The 13,718-nt window shown below is 44.1% G+C and overlaps 1 long non-coding RNA gene across 1 annotated transcript in view; it reads right to left on the reverse strand.

Moving 5' to 3' along the window:
- The window catches only part of LOC149858841 (uncharacterized), a 45,001-nt gene extending 31,683 nt beyond the window's left edge, over positions 1-13,318 (reverse strand). Inside the window, exons 1-2 of the long non-coding RNA XR_016443885.1 lie at positions 13,225-13,318; positions 8,936-9,019 (exon numbers count right to left, since the gene is read on the reverse strand). This is a non-coding gene — a long non-coding RNA (uncharacterized LOC149858841). The remainder of the gene's footprint in view (positions 1-8,935; positions 9,020-13,224) is intronic.
- Between the last annotated feature and the right edge of the window lie 400 nt (positions 13,319-13,718).

Below are 13,718 nucleotides of genomic sequence, written 5' to 3' on the forward strand. Positions count from 1 at the left end.
CTGTCATGTTTTCCATTAACAAAGTTAAACTTGTATTTTAGGGTTACCATATGTCTGGGTTTTCCTAGACATGTCCTCTTTTTTGGACCCCTATGCTGCATCCGGGTGGGCCCTCAGAATGAGAGAAAATGTCCAGGTTTTCTGCTCCCTCAGACTGGCTGCTTGGGGCTGGGAGCAGCAGGCAAAGTGATTGGCTGTCGGGGGTCACATGCTCCCTACACAGGCTCTGGCAAGCCAGGTAGAGAGAGAGAAAGAGTTTGTGTGTGTGTGTCTCTGTGTGTATGTGTGCGCGCGTGCAAAGCAGGAGCTTCTTGGGCAGCAGGGCTGGGGGAAGGGGTCTACAGGTCAGGAGTGAGGGGCACCAGCAGGGCTGGGGGGTCAGGTTCTTGTGGTCAGGCATTGGTGACGCATGTGCACATGCACTCCCTGAGATTGGCCGTGCACCCCCCATCAGTGATCTGGTGCCCCCCCAGACTTGGGAGGCACCAGTCACCAATAGGGTCAGGAGTGAGGGGCACTGGCAGGGCTGCATGTCTGGAGTAAGGGATACCGGCAGGGGTGGGGGGCAGGGCAGGGCAGGGGGCTGCAGGGCAGGAATGAGGGGTGCTGGCAGGGGTTGCAGGTAGGGAGTGAGTGAAGGGCAACACCAGGGCTGGGAGGGGGCCAGGGGTCTGTGGATCAGGAGTGAGGGGCACGGGCGACAGGACGGGTGACTGGGTTGGGTGTGCAGGGCACTGGCAGCACCAGGGGGTGCCGTGGGTCAGGAGTAGGGATGTGGCTCGTCAGTGAGGGGCAACAGAATGGGCAGGGCGCCAGCATGCCACTGCCCTCCTCCAACCATCATAATCCCTCTGCCCTTCCCCCCGCACCATAGGTTTCCTATTTTTTGGATCTGGAAATATGGTAACCGTATTTTATTAGTTTATATTTTGGAATGAACATATATAACAGGGAACCCAAACCCTGTTACCTGCATGCAACAGGGGGAGAGGAGAGGGGAGCAGACCCCTTTGGGGAACCAAACTTTTGGGACCCACAGGGGAAAGAGGATACAGCAGGCAGCTCAAAAGAGACTCAAGCATGGAGGCCAGGAGCTGCTGAGGAGCTGGCAAAGGCTGCAAAGCTGACGAAGCCAGGCAGCGTATTAAGCTAGGTAGGGACACCTGGACAGCTCTCTCTCCCTTGGGCCAGCAGCCAGGTGAAAAACAAAAGCAGGGCTTAGGGATATAAGCCCAAGCCTGAGCTGGGAGTGGAGCAAGGCTCTAGCCTGCAGGGTGTGGGAGGAACTCCTGGGAGCTGGGGAAGGAAAGGCTTCAGACAGCAGTAACCTCTGCTGTGACCCTGGAGGGTTAGCAGTGGCTTGTAACAAGGTGATTAACCCATTTTGTTCCAATTCTTTGTTTTGGAATTAAGTTAAAACCCTAGAGGATGGGGGAGTGACTGTGGGGATGGAGGAGGCCATGAGCAGGCACCCTTCACAGCAGGACTGATACCCAGAGAGCCAGGGCCCAAAATAGTAGACCTAAGCTTAGGTCTTAGCTAGAGAAAAGGGACCAAAGTTGAACAGGCTGAAGGCTGAACAAGGGCTGGGGCCTCAGGGGCTCAGTGCAAATTTTGCATAGAGAGAGAGCGTGAGAAGGTGAGTCCCTACAAAGGGGAAGACAGAGAGTAATCAGTGAGGCGTGGCCATGGCTATGGGGGCAGCAAGGAGGCCACAATAATAGCCCTAAGGCACTAGGGAATGAACTGCCTCAGTCTCAAGGGCAGCCTGCATCTGAATACATACCTTTTGGATTTATTTACCTATAGGAATATATATTTTAATCGTCATAGGCCTAACTCCCGAGCAGCAAGGAAGAAGACGGTTTAGGCCTTGCTAACACATGGAAGCTTTTTTGGTATAGATGAGGTGTGAATTTAAATTGAAATAGTTAACCTTGATATCCTTTATATGGGTGCCTGAAATTGCAGGCTTCTGGTCTCACCAAGCTAGGTCGTCTCTTCCAGTCCTATACCAGAATAACCTGCTGTTATTTCCCATAGGGACCAAACTTCAAAGGCTTGTCCCCATAAGGGAACTTGTGCTGTTAAGAAGATACAAAGGTATCAGAGACTTCAGATACAGACTACTGACCAGCCCAAAACAAAAGACAACAAAGGTACAGGATAATATGAGCAACATGCATTTACTAAGCAAATAAAGGGTGAGATCCATTTTAGCTCTACCTTCTGCTCCGGTGTAACCATATCCCACATTAACAACACAAAACCAGAGCTGTTCATATATTATGCAGTATTACTAACCTGCAGTGAAAAGCATTGAAGTGTAATACATGTGAGCAAAGGAGAAGATGACTGTGGTGGGGGGGGCGTTATTTTCCTTTAATGTTAGTTGCCTTGTTCCTGAGGTTGTTCAGAACTGGGCTGATGATGTCCAAGCAATTTGAACCAAAGCAGTGGGGTTTCTGCAGACTCTCAGATTATTTAACCTAAGGAGGAATGGAGGTGAGTGTTTGGTGAAGGAATCAAGATGGCTTAAAGCAGAGAACAGTAACAGATCTGGAAATATCAGCTTGGTTCATTTCTCAAATTAGACCCACTCAGTATTGGTGCCATTGTGATGCGGATGTTACCAAGTAATGATACCTTGTTATCACTTCTGATTTAGTGCAATAACAGCACAGCATCACCACATAGTATCAAAAAGTCTTCTCATTGTGACATAATTGTACAAAAGAGCATCGACATGTCACTCAGCTCATAAATAGTACTAGCCAATTGCCCATCAGGAATGATGGGGGGGGCAGGTGAGGACAGAGCACCATCACCCACCACCTCGCACCGCCACTGTTTCATGGGAGCGGGGGTGGGGGCAAAGCTTGCTCTGCTGTCCCCTCCATCCCCCTCGGCCAGCACCCTGTGCCGCCATCACATCCAGGGAGCAGGGCTGGGAGAAGGAAGCTGTCCGGAACACTCTTGGAGCACTCCGATTGGTCGTTGCAGTCAGCATCCTGATTGGCTCCTGAGACAACCACTCAGAGTGCGAATAAAGCGTTATGCACAGACAGACAGACAAAGGCTTTAATTCTATTAGAATTGTACTAGCCTTGTGCTGTCCTGAAATGTAGGTTCAAATCCTGGCTTTGCCCCAAACTCCTTGTACAGCTTTGAAGCTGGGTGATGAGATATAGCCTTCTATTGATGCGAAACTGGCCCTTGGCAGGAACAAATGGGGACTCTTGTCTTCTGGTGGTGATACAACAGTTTATATGAAATGAGATGGCCTTAATCCAGTTCCTGTAGGCAGTGGTCTAGCTCATAAGAATGACGGTTAACAGTAACACAACGCTTTCAGGCAACTTTTCTTCAGAGGACTCCAGGGCAGAACAGGCACGGAGCCTGAACTCCCGTAAGCATCTTAGAGATGGGGCAGTGATGTGAGAAGGTTGTCCTGTTGGCCATGCATGTGAGGGATCAGCTCTACCACTAAGCAGAGAAGTCCATCCTTTAGGGTTGTCAAATGGTCATTTTTCCACATGTCGTAGAAATATTAACTCCTTGCAATATTTTTGTTTAGAAAGTGCCTGTAAAATGGAAAGCACTTTTCTCATTCATCTGATGGTGTTAAAAATAAGGTTGAAACCAATTACAAGAGTCACACAGAAAGAAGCAAGTTTGCTTTAAGATTTATCTCTGAAGTCTCCAGAGATTTTTCACAGATATCTCACAGGCCAAACCCAAGCCTGCCTTAGTTTAAAACCAGCCATATTCTTGATAGGGTAGCAAGAGAGACCAGTATCTCCTCATTCTCATTTTTAGCTATGGCACACAATAAGGTTATGTTCAAGATATAAGTCCAACAAGATTCATGACTTTAATTTTGGAATATAATCCTCTGATGTTCATTTTTTCAAGCTGATAAACATATCAGTAGAAGAAAATTAAACTGTCTTCAAATAGAGCTCGTAATCCTACCTCCAGCTTCAGACATCCTAATGTCCCCACTCCCCAACCTACTTATTTGGCATTCTTCATTTAGGAATTTATAAGACACAAAATTGACTGTGCCTATTAATTACTTTGTTCCAGCCCAGCTCTTGCTGAACTGCACAATACACTTAATAGTATGATTCATAAAAGTTCTTTGGAAGTGACTCAAGAGAGGTTTGGGATTTTCAAACAGTTTTTTGAAATGTTAATGTTTGTTTAAAAGCAACAACAAACAATTTCAATTGGGGATGATTCGGTTAATAAAAGGGTTCTCAAAACTACAGCAAGGGATTGGAAGCGAGACGTGGGGAGAATGGGAAAACTAGTGCTTTGCTGAAATAGTTTAGAACAGGAATTGAAGCTTCTTTAGAGGAAAAACATTCCAGTTGGTTAAAAAAAACAAAGAACAATTATTAAGAGTGTGGCTTTGTCTGGATTATGATTTAAAGATGTTGTATTATGTTAGATAGCTTATTCTGACTCATACCAACAGAAAGTCTAGTCAAGACAAGGCAAGTTGAATTGAGTTAAAATCTCCTATGCCTGTGATAGGAAGGAAGGATGGGATAGTGGTTATGATGCTAAGCTAGGGATACAATCCTTAACTTTGACCTAAATTTCTTGCTCTAGTACAGGTACTCCAGATAACCTTGGGCAAATCACTTTTTGTTGCAACTTTCATATGTAAAATGGGGATAGTAGCAGTTCCCTTCCTGACAGGGGTATTTTGAAGTTAAAGACATTAAATGGTGTGAGTCACTTGGACACTGAGATATTGAGCGCTATAAAAGAATGACAGAGGGAAGATTTAACTTGACTGGCCTCACATAATTCAAAGTACAATTGCTAATACAATGTAACACCATATCTTTTAGTCGTAGTCTACAAGAGGAAAAATAACGCTTTGCGATGATGTTATTGCCATTCAATATTGTCATTTAATTGGAGAGAACATAGGATCTGGACTTGTGTTTCTAAGATAAATTAAAAGAAAATGATACAGTCTAAGTGATTTCTCATCATCATCATCAACTGGTTCTATCTGGAAAAACTGCACTGATATTTTTTAGATGCATATTTTCTTAAGATAATGCTACCTTTGCAGCTCTAGTCCCAAGCAGAATCCACGATTTAAAAAGCGTGAAAATTAAAAATGAACTTATGTTAACTTTACAGACCCTTAAAAATTATTTGTTTCTAAACAGCAGAGAGGGATGTTTATTTGGTGTTAGATTTCCTCCCCCAGTGCAGTTTGCTCCCTGTTAAGATACAGATATCTTACACTTTTGATGGTCAGTGTCTTGGCCAATGCACACCATGGTTTGAACCACAGACCACCTGTATAGAAGTGCCTGAAGCATAGGTAAAGTTTCTATAGGTAAAGTGCCAGGCTATGGAACAATGAATGTCTCCAGACCTACCATGTCCCCAGTTCTTCCAGCGCAGAGGGACGTCACATTATCTACACCGCTCAGCTTTCTGTATACTAAGGGTGTTTCATATTCAGAGACCCATAGAACTATTACCTAATCTTCACTACACCCATGTAGGAAATAAGCATTATCATCCAAGTTTTTCAGGTAGAGAAATTAAGTCACAGATATTAAACATATGGCCCTGTAACAGGGAACCGTAGCTCTGTTACTAGGAAGCACAGCAGCCTCTTTAAGGCCCAAGTCTTCAGAGCACGGTCTGCCAGCAGAGCAGGGGTTAAAGGATAGCCCTGCAGGCCGGTCAGCAGACTGGGGCTGTCACACAACTGTGGGAGAGCTCAGGCCAGAGCTATATAAGCCTTGGGCTGAGCCAGCTGAGAGGGCAGCTTGGTAGGGCTGTGTGAAGCTTCAGTCCCTGATAGGATCTGACGGAGATTTGGCCAGATTCAGTGGTCGAATGCCCGCATCCAAAGCAAATCAGAGGACCCTTTAATCTCTCTGAATTGAATCAGAACCCTCCAAAAGATCTGGAAAGAGTCAGCGATTCAGACACAGAGACAGCTTTAAATGTTTTTTCTACATACCTCAAAGTAGCAGGCAGCTCATGAATGCTGCAATGCTGGGGTGCATGGAGCATCCCACAGAAGCACAGGGGCTCCCCAGCATGCTCAGCAGCAGACCCAGAAGTGGACCAGAAGCACGTCCAATTCTGAGTCCTCCAGGGAGCACACAGAGCCCCCCCTCCCACACTCCCCCAGCTCAATGACTGGTGCCTCCTGGGTCTGGGAGGGCACTCAGGGTCCCCCTGCAGCCAATCGCTGAGCTGGGGGGATAGGGGAGGGGCCCCCCTGCATGCTCCCTGGAGGACTCAGAAGTACTTCTGGTCCAGTTCCGGGTTTGCCACCGACCACGCGTAGGCCCCCCCGCACTCCTGTGGGATGCTCCATGCGCCCCAGCATCGCAGCAATCACGAGCCACACCTGCTACCTCAAGGTATATAGAAAAAAATTTTAAAGCTGTGTCTATGTTTGAATCGCTGATTCTTTGAATCAGCATCAGATCTTCAGATTTGGCCAAATCAAATCAGGGACAGTGATCTGAATTACCTAATTGAATCACTGTCCCTGATTCAGGCCAAATCCGAATCAAATAGGGCCCACTTTGCACATTTCTACAGCTCAGGCTGTGGCAAAACGTGAACTCCTGACAGCTACAAGAAACTGTGAAGCAGCCCTGCCAGTGAGATCACCAGGCAGAGTGATCCAGAGACACGGAGCCATGGCTAAGCGGGCTAACTGCCTCTATTATTTTTTCTTTCTTATAGCCCAGGATCTTAGTGTTTATGCTGTAGTTTAAATTTGTGGTTTCTGGATGAGTCTATAGGGGAGGTGGAGGCTTCATTAGTGCCCACAAGGGCCAGAGAGCCCAGTGACACGGGGCGCAGTTGCATAGAGCCACAGGCCCAGAGATGAGAATAAGATTGAATAAAGCTAGTGCCTCAAAGCCAGGCCCAATATAGTGGGTCTGAGCTGGACAGCCTAGCTACATAAAAAGGGGAGGAAGCTGTGTCAGCTGAGACCCCAACAGAGTGAGCAGAAGATGCAAATAACATCTGCGAGGCATGGGGCATGATAAGGGAAGGTTGGACTCATGCAAATAGCCCCTCAAGCATGAGCTCATCATCTCCAGGTATTTGAGAGCCAAGACCAGATCTGAGAAGCCTTGGGGCAACCTCCCTTTTAAGAACCCAAAGGAACAACAAGTCTTGGCAGGAGAGTGAAGGTAAGTCTGTTCCTGGAAGAAAATTAAAAGTAAAGAGGGACTCTGGGGTTCCTCCAGGCATTCTTGAATGCCTCTGGGGATGGCACCCTGTTACAGGCCCAAAGCAACACACAGAGTAAATATCAGAGACAGGACTGGCCTATAGAAGTCTGTGAACAGATCACTAAACCTAACTACTTTCTAACACTTTTGTACACAAAACAATTGTATTTGAAGTAACTAGTCTGTCTGAAATAATGGAGTGATTACTTAGCAATGCTTTGAGAGGGGGAGCTCCCCCTTCACGTTCCCCTTACTCCCCCCTCATCTATGCTGCACAAATGGTGAAGTAAATTTACTAGCCAGACTCTGAGATAGTCCTACGCTGCCAATGCACTGGGACATATTCCACCCAGCAATAGCTCAGCTCCCCTCAAGATGCCCAATATAGTCCACCCTTTCAAATCCCTTTGACTTTTTCTTACTTACTCAGTGGCATGAAGAATGGTCAGCTCAAGCACCAATCAATCACCACATCATCTCTGACCCTACAGTCACTCAACCAAGATCTAACTGACCACATTGTTATTGGGCACTTCTCAACTATTTTCGAACTGGACAGGTTCAGCATGCCTCACATCCAAACCAATGGGGCCTTCTCAATGACAACAAGTGCCCTTGTGAACAAATTCAAACCACGTTCCATATTGTTGACTTGTATCCATTTATAATGCTGACCTTCAAGCTTTTCACACTGGTGATTACATTGCTTTAAGATGGCTGAAACAATATGCCATAACTGCATACGCTAAATCCCTCCCCCCTGCTTTGAGACATACTTTTGAAAGTTCTCAGCATCTGCTGTCTTTGAAATCAATGGGATTTTTGACTTTAGGAGGAGTAGGATTATGCCATCTTAAAACACTACTTATTGAAGTTCCCAGAGGAAACTTGGTTCTATACTGTAAGGCTTGGTTCTATACTGAAGGAAACTACTTGGTATGACATTGGACCTTTGAGCCTGAAAACTGGCCAGACTACCGGACAAACGCAAGATTTTTAACCTGTAACCCTCTGGCCTCTATGTATGGCTTAGTTCAGACTATTCAACTACAGTTCTTCATGTTTCCACATTGCTTATTGCTAACAAAACATGTATTCCTTTTACCAAGTTAAGAAATACTGTAGCAGTAACTTTGCCTGGTTGCAAAGCCCAATTACACATTTTTAGGGAAATCATTGCACATGTGACTTTTGCAAAGTTCTGACTTGAAGAACTTCAAGCAAGTGGCTGTTCTACAAGGCCACAAAGCAAAGAAAAGAAAAGTCCTGACAGTTTATTTCACAAGCACAATAATCAGAAGGACCTGAGGTTTATTTACCCAGCTGGAAATGGGCTTTGAGTCTATTTATTCCTCAGCTTTGCCTCAGGTGCACACTCCCCCATTAGGGCGAAATATCATGAAAACGACAAATACATCTGAGGTCACTTTTGGCTAATTAACATGGCAACAAGTGCTGATTAATTAGTGTGGGCCTGAAATTAGCTGCAATAAGTCTTGCAATGGCACAGGCCATAGATTTATGATGGTTTCTTCTCCAAGACAAACAACATTTTAAAAATATTGTTTGTACAGGAACCTCCATTCACTCTGTAAATTACTACCTGGTTTTCTTGGAACTCCAAGAGAAACTATTTTATTTCATTTAAACTTGTAGTTTTATTTCTTTTACCTGATGGAAAAACTTACCTCACACAGCATCTGGTGAGAATCGCTTGCCCGACAGTCAACCTCTACATTTTCGTACCTTCATTTTCAGACTTGGAAAAGACTCTGGAGATTGAGAGCATGATTTTTAGAAGTGCCGAGCATCAGCATTCTAGCTGAAATTAGCCAGAACAAGGGATGATCAAGTACCAGTAAACATCACTCCTAAAGTCCTCTAACCATGGACATGGGTAATGTGTACAGTAGTAATGCAAGGTTATTTCACATTATCCTGTTGCTGTGCTTCAGCTATGACTTGAAAGAACCACTTAATTCTCTGCCTTAAGGGAATTTATATAATACACACGGTATTTGAACACTGCCAAGCTTGTAGTGTATTTACTCTTCAACCTAAATTTCTGTCACCAAACACGGTTTTCTGTCCGCATGTCCACTTGGCTCCTCATCAGCTTGCCTGGTGGGCTGATGCAAAGATTTTAGAAATCTGGGGATTCATCTTGCATCCTACTGAAACCAAATTTCAAATCCTCCATGCAATGGATTAGCTTTCTTTTCTTGGCATGCCCCTAGCAGTGATGATTAAGGCTGACCAAGAAGCAGATTTCAGTTTTATATATATATATGTGTGTGTGTGTGTATGTGTATGTGTGTGTGTGTATATATATATATATATGTAGATTTTGGTCTGGGTGAGACTTGAACACAACTGGGAAAGGAGGGGGAGAATTTTAGTGACCTGGAAGCTCCACAGACTGTTGCGTGAACTGGAGGTGCCCGAGTCAGAGAACATGAGTGAGTTGTTAGGGAACACACTTACGGAGGCTCCAAGCCATCTAGTACAATAATGTGCAGGGCTGGGTGCATGCAGAGCTGGTGTGAGTGTGGGAAACTTATTGGCTGCATGCCCAGGTTTGCTCAGGAGACAGCATAGACATAGTACTGCCAGTATACCTCCTGGTGTTCCCAGTCTGAGGGCAGACCTACCAGGAATTTAGGCAGGATGTCTTCCAAGTCTTTCCTTGGTTTCAGTGAGGCTTTGTCTAATCACTGATGTGTTGGGCTTAATAAACTGGCGTTTTTTGGTAGAACCTTTCTTCTCTGAAAACTTCCTACCAGCTCCAACCACAATGCCTGTAATTGCTAACAACGTTGCTTTACCACTGGATGAGGCATTCCTCATAATGCTTTGTCCATTCCTTTCATTAACAAGGCAAATTTGCTGATTAGTCAGGATCATGCTTGAGGGCTGCTAAATTGGTGTGTCTGACTGAGCAGCTGCTTCAGGTTTCTTCATTTAATAGCCACCTAGTCCAGTGGTTTAGGAAGGGTTTCAGGTTCAAAGATGATACTGGCCAAAAGCCTGCAGTGTCAACCAGTGTCAAAAGAGCCACTGTTCTATTACTTGTAAGTGCTCTGTAACACAACAGCCTTATTTTGCCTTTCTATCATTATGGACTGATAGGGCGTCTTTCTTTCTGTGTATGGTGTTAAGAAATCAAAGGTTATTAAAACTTATCTTACTGTTTCTTTGAGACACTCTTACTTGTCAAGTCAAGTACACAACACACTGGGCCCCTTCTTGCTGCTTGTTGGGATTCTTGTCTTTGACAAAGCACATTATGTCCTGCCTTATCTTTAGACTGATTCAAAGCTGTAAATCAGTGGAAAGATTGCCATTGACTTCAGCTAGATTTGGATGAGACCTTTGCATGATGAAGAAAGTATCTAAAAATTATGATGAGAGTAGGGATTTTCAAATCTATTAGCACAGTGCCAACCCTACTACCATTGAAGTAAGTCATTGGGAATGCTACCCCCCAAATGACTATTAACCACAAAATCTGCTCTCAAGTCTCCAGCCCATTTGCTCATGCTATGCTGGAGCCCGTTTCCTACTGTTACTGACATCAGCACAACCCTTATGGGGGATGGCAGGAATTACAGCCATGAAATCACTCTGGGGCTATTTGTTATCCTCAGTCTAATGCCTTGTAAATTGGAATTACAACACAAAAAATCATCTCTCACCATGGTGCCTGACTGAGCTATATTAAACCTTGATGATGATGACTATGATGACAATTATACATAACCATTTCCATGTAATATTGTCCTTATTCAGGCTTTTCTTTGAGCCAAATCAGAAGATTTTCAAATGATTATGATTTTAGCAAGTGATGCCTAGAGAGAGCCAATAAAAGCTCGCCTTAAATTTGTCACATTTTTCTCAATCTTTATTTGTGAAATGGGTTTTTTTCTCTTCCTTTTCTTCTGCTTTAAGCTGAAAGGAGCTGGCAAGCATAGGTGTCGCCAAGAGCCAAGAAGCATTAGAACCAGCCTGGCAAGGATTCTCAACTCTTTGATGGGCCTCTTTTCGAATGAAGATTTATGTGAGTCGGCAGAGCCCTCATTAAGTGACTCGCACCATTAATAAAAAGTTGCATGTTGCAAAGGGTATGTTTATTTCTGTATTGATAGAAGCCAGGACATCTGAGCCTTGAATCAGAAGTAGCCGAACAAAAAGCAATGCTGTAGATGGAAGCTTTACAGAAGACTCCACAGAGCGCAGCACAACTGTCTGCATTCTTTGCTGAAGTGAAAGGCACTAAAGATGATGCATCACCTCATTTCATTTTTTGGCCGTGATATAAAACAAAGGTCCGAACCACCTGGGATCATTAGAGTTCCCTTAGGGGGTTAGTTTAGTGTCCTGGTCTAATTTCAGCTCAGGCAATTACATTCTGCTCGCTTACGGTCTCCTGATAGTTGCAAGCGAATGCAGTATTCTGCTTCACTACCTGTTCGAAACTGTCCTATAGCATAACTGCTTGCTCCTAAATAGCTGCTACATGCTCTTCCCCAGAGGGGGTGAGCAAAGTGATGCCTGATCCTGAATTGTCTTATGGATCCTTTCAGCTGAAAGGTGTTACCCTCATGTTAGACATTAGTTTATCTTTAATTGGGAAAATATTTCATTACAAGCTACCATAGACTAAAGTCTGCCTTTTTTAAATCTGTCAGTTGTATGATACAGAAGCTTTGTTTAATTTGTCACTTAAAGGGCAACACAAATAATGCAGAATTATCAAGGAGTGATCAGTTATGAGGAGTTGATGACTGGAGAGGTGAGGAGGAAAGAAGAAAGAGGGGAATTGGAACAATGGTATTTTAAACCATAGGTACAAATTATACCATAGGTGAATTAACCAGAGTTTACTGTAACTGTTTAGCAAATGTCAAGTTACATTTCTTAAGGGCTTCAGAAATACATTACAAACTCCAATACCTTTATGTGACTAGGTAAATATTATTGGAGGCACTGAGAAGTCTAGTGAATCAGAACCAAGCTTAGGCAGAACCAGTGTTCTCAAATTCACAGCTGCATAGGCCAGATTAAACATATAATGAACATCTGGATCTAAAGGAAAGCTGTTGGGGTATAGTCACAGACCGACACAGGTAAGGAAATTACAGGCTTCAAGTATTCAAAATACACAAACTTTCTGTAAGATGTAGCATTCAATGTTCTCCTGTTCTTAGCTGTACTCTGGTCTTGCTATGAAAAGCATAAAAAGTGCCAATTAGCGTAAGATGAACTGAAGTGATTAACTCATTTCATATTGGCCACTGCACAACTATCGCATGGAAATGGCTTCTGGTCATTTCCCTTTCTGGCTGAAATTGAACCAATGACCTGGAAATAAATGAGAGAAACTGCGCCTCATTGCCAGTGTCCTGTGCCAATCAGCATTCTCACTAGGACACTATTATTACCTTTCTACTCCTGTTCACTGCTCATTTTCTCTCCTCTCCTATGCATAACACTGCTCAAAGAAGATATTTGCTCTTAAATGACATTTCCATCTTGAAAGAAGTAATCATGGCATTTTTACATGTCTTCCAGCCACTGCCATTCCAGAAAGACTTCATCACAGCCCTTTCTGGTGCTTTTACTCTGGCAGACTCCCTTCACTTCTGTCTGACATGGCAGGCTCTATATTGCCACTTTTCCTTGCAAATGACCCACAAGATGCCTCTCCTCTGAGCTTCCCGATATACCCCATTGACCTCTTCCCATGCTCCAAAATCCATTTGGCCTCCTTAGCTTTATATTTGATGGCAGGTTCTGAAAGAGTGTGTTAAAAGTTAGAAGAATCTCTCTAGACTCTTGCAGCACCTTCATCAACAGATTTTATCTGATTGCTTCACGATCATTAATGCATCTATTGTCATGTCATGGCAGGGAAATTTTTCCCCTGTTTTACAGATGACGAACAGAGGTATCTGAGAGAAAGAGAGGAATTACTTACCAGGGTCCTACAGGAAGTTTGTGGTTTAGCTAAGAATAGAATCCACATCTGCTGAATCCCAGGCCTCAGATTTGGACTTACTCACTTGGCCAGCCTTCCTCTCCAATATAATGGCTTGGCAGAGCACAGGTGACAAAATCCTTCTGTGAGCAGAGAAGGAGCTTGCTTTTCAAAATACCAGTCCTCCTCCCAGGGGCTATGAGAACAGGGAGCCAAATACTCAGTAGGTAGAAATCAATGCAGCCCATTGATTTCAATGTTTTTATGCCAGTTTATGCTAGCTGATGATCTGGTACAGCGTGCTTCTTGAATTCAGAGTTACAAGGCAATGGGGCTGCTTTTTATCCGGGATGAACAAGTAGATTCAAAAGCAAAAAGTATGAAGAAAGTCCTGTTCCAGGGTTCCCGTGTCCTTCGTCCTATTGATATCTTAGCTACTGGTAAAATGGAAATGGGGCATGTCTCAACTTCCTACCATGAGGCTTTGTTGAATA

The sequence above is a fragment of the Crocodylus siamensis genome, chromosome 8 (assembly GCF_052110815.1).
Source record: "Crocodylus siamensis isolate JL-2025a chromosome 8, ASM5211081v1, whole genome shotgun sequence".
Lineage (NCBI taxonomy): Eukaryota > Metazoa > Chordata > Crocodylia > Crocodylidae > Crocodylus > Crocodylus siamensis.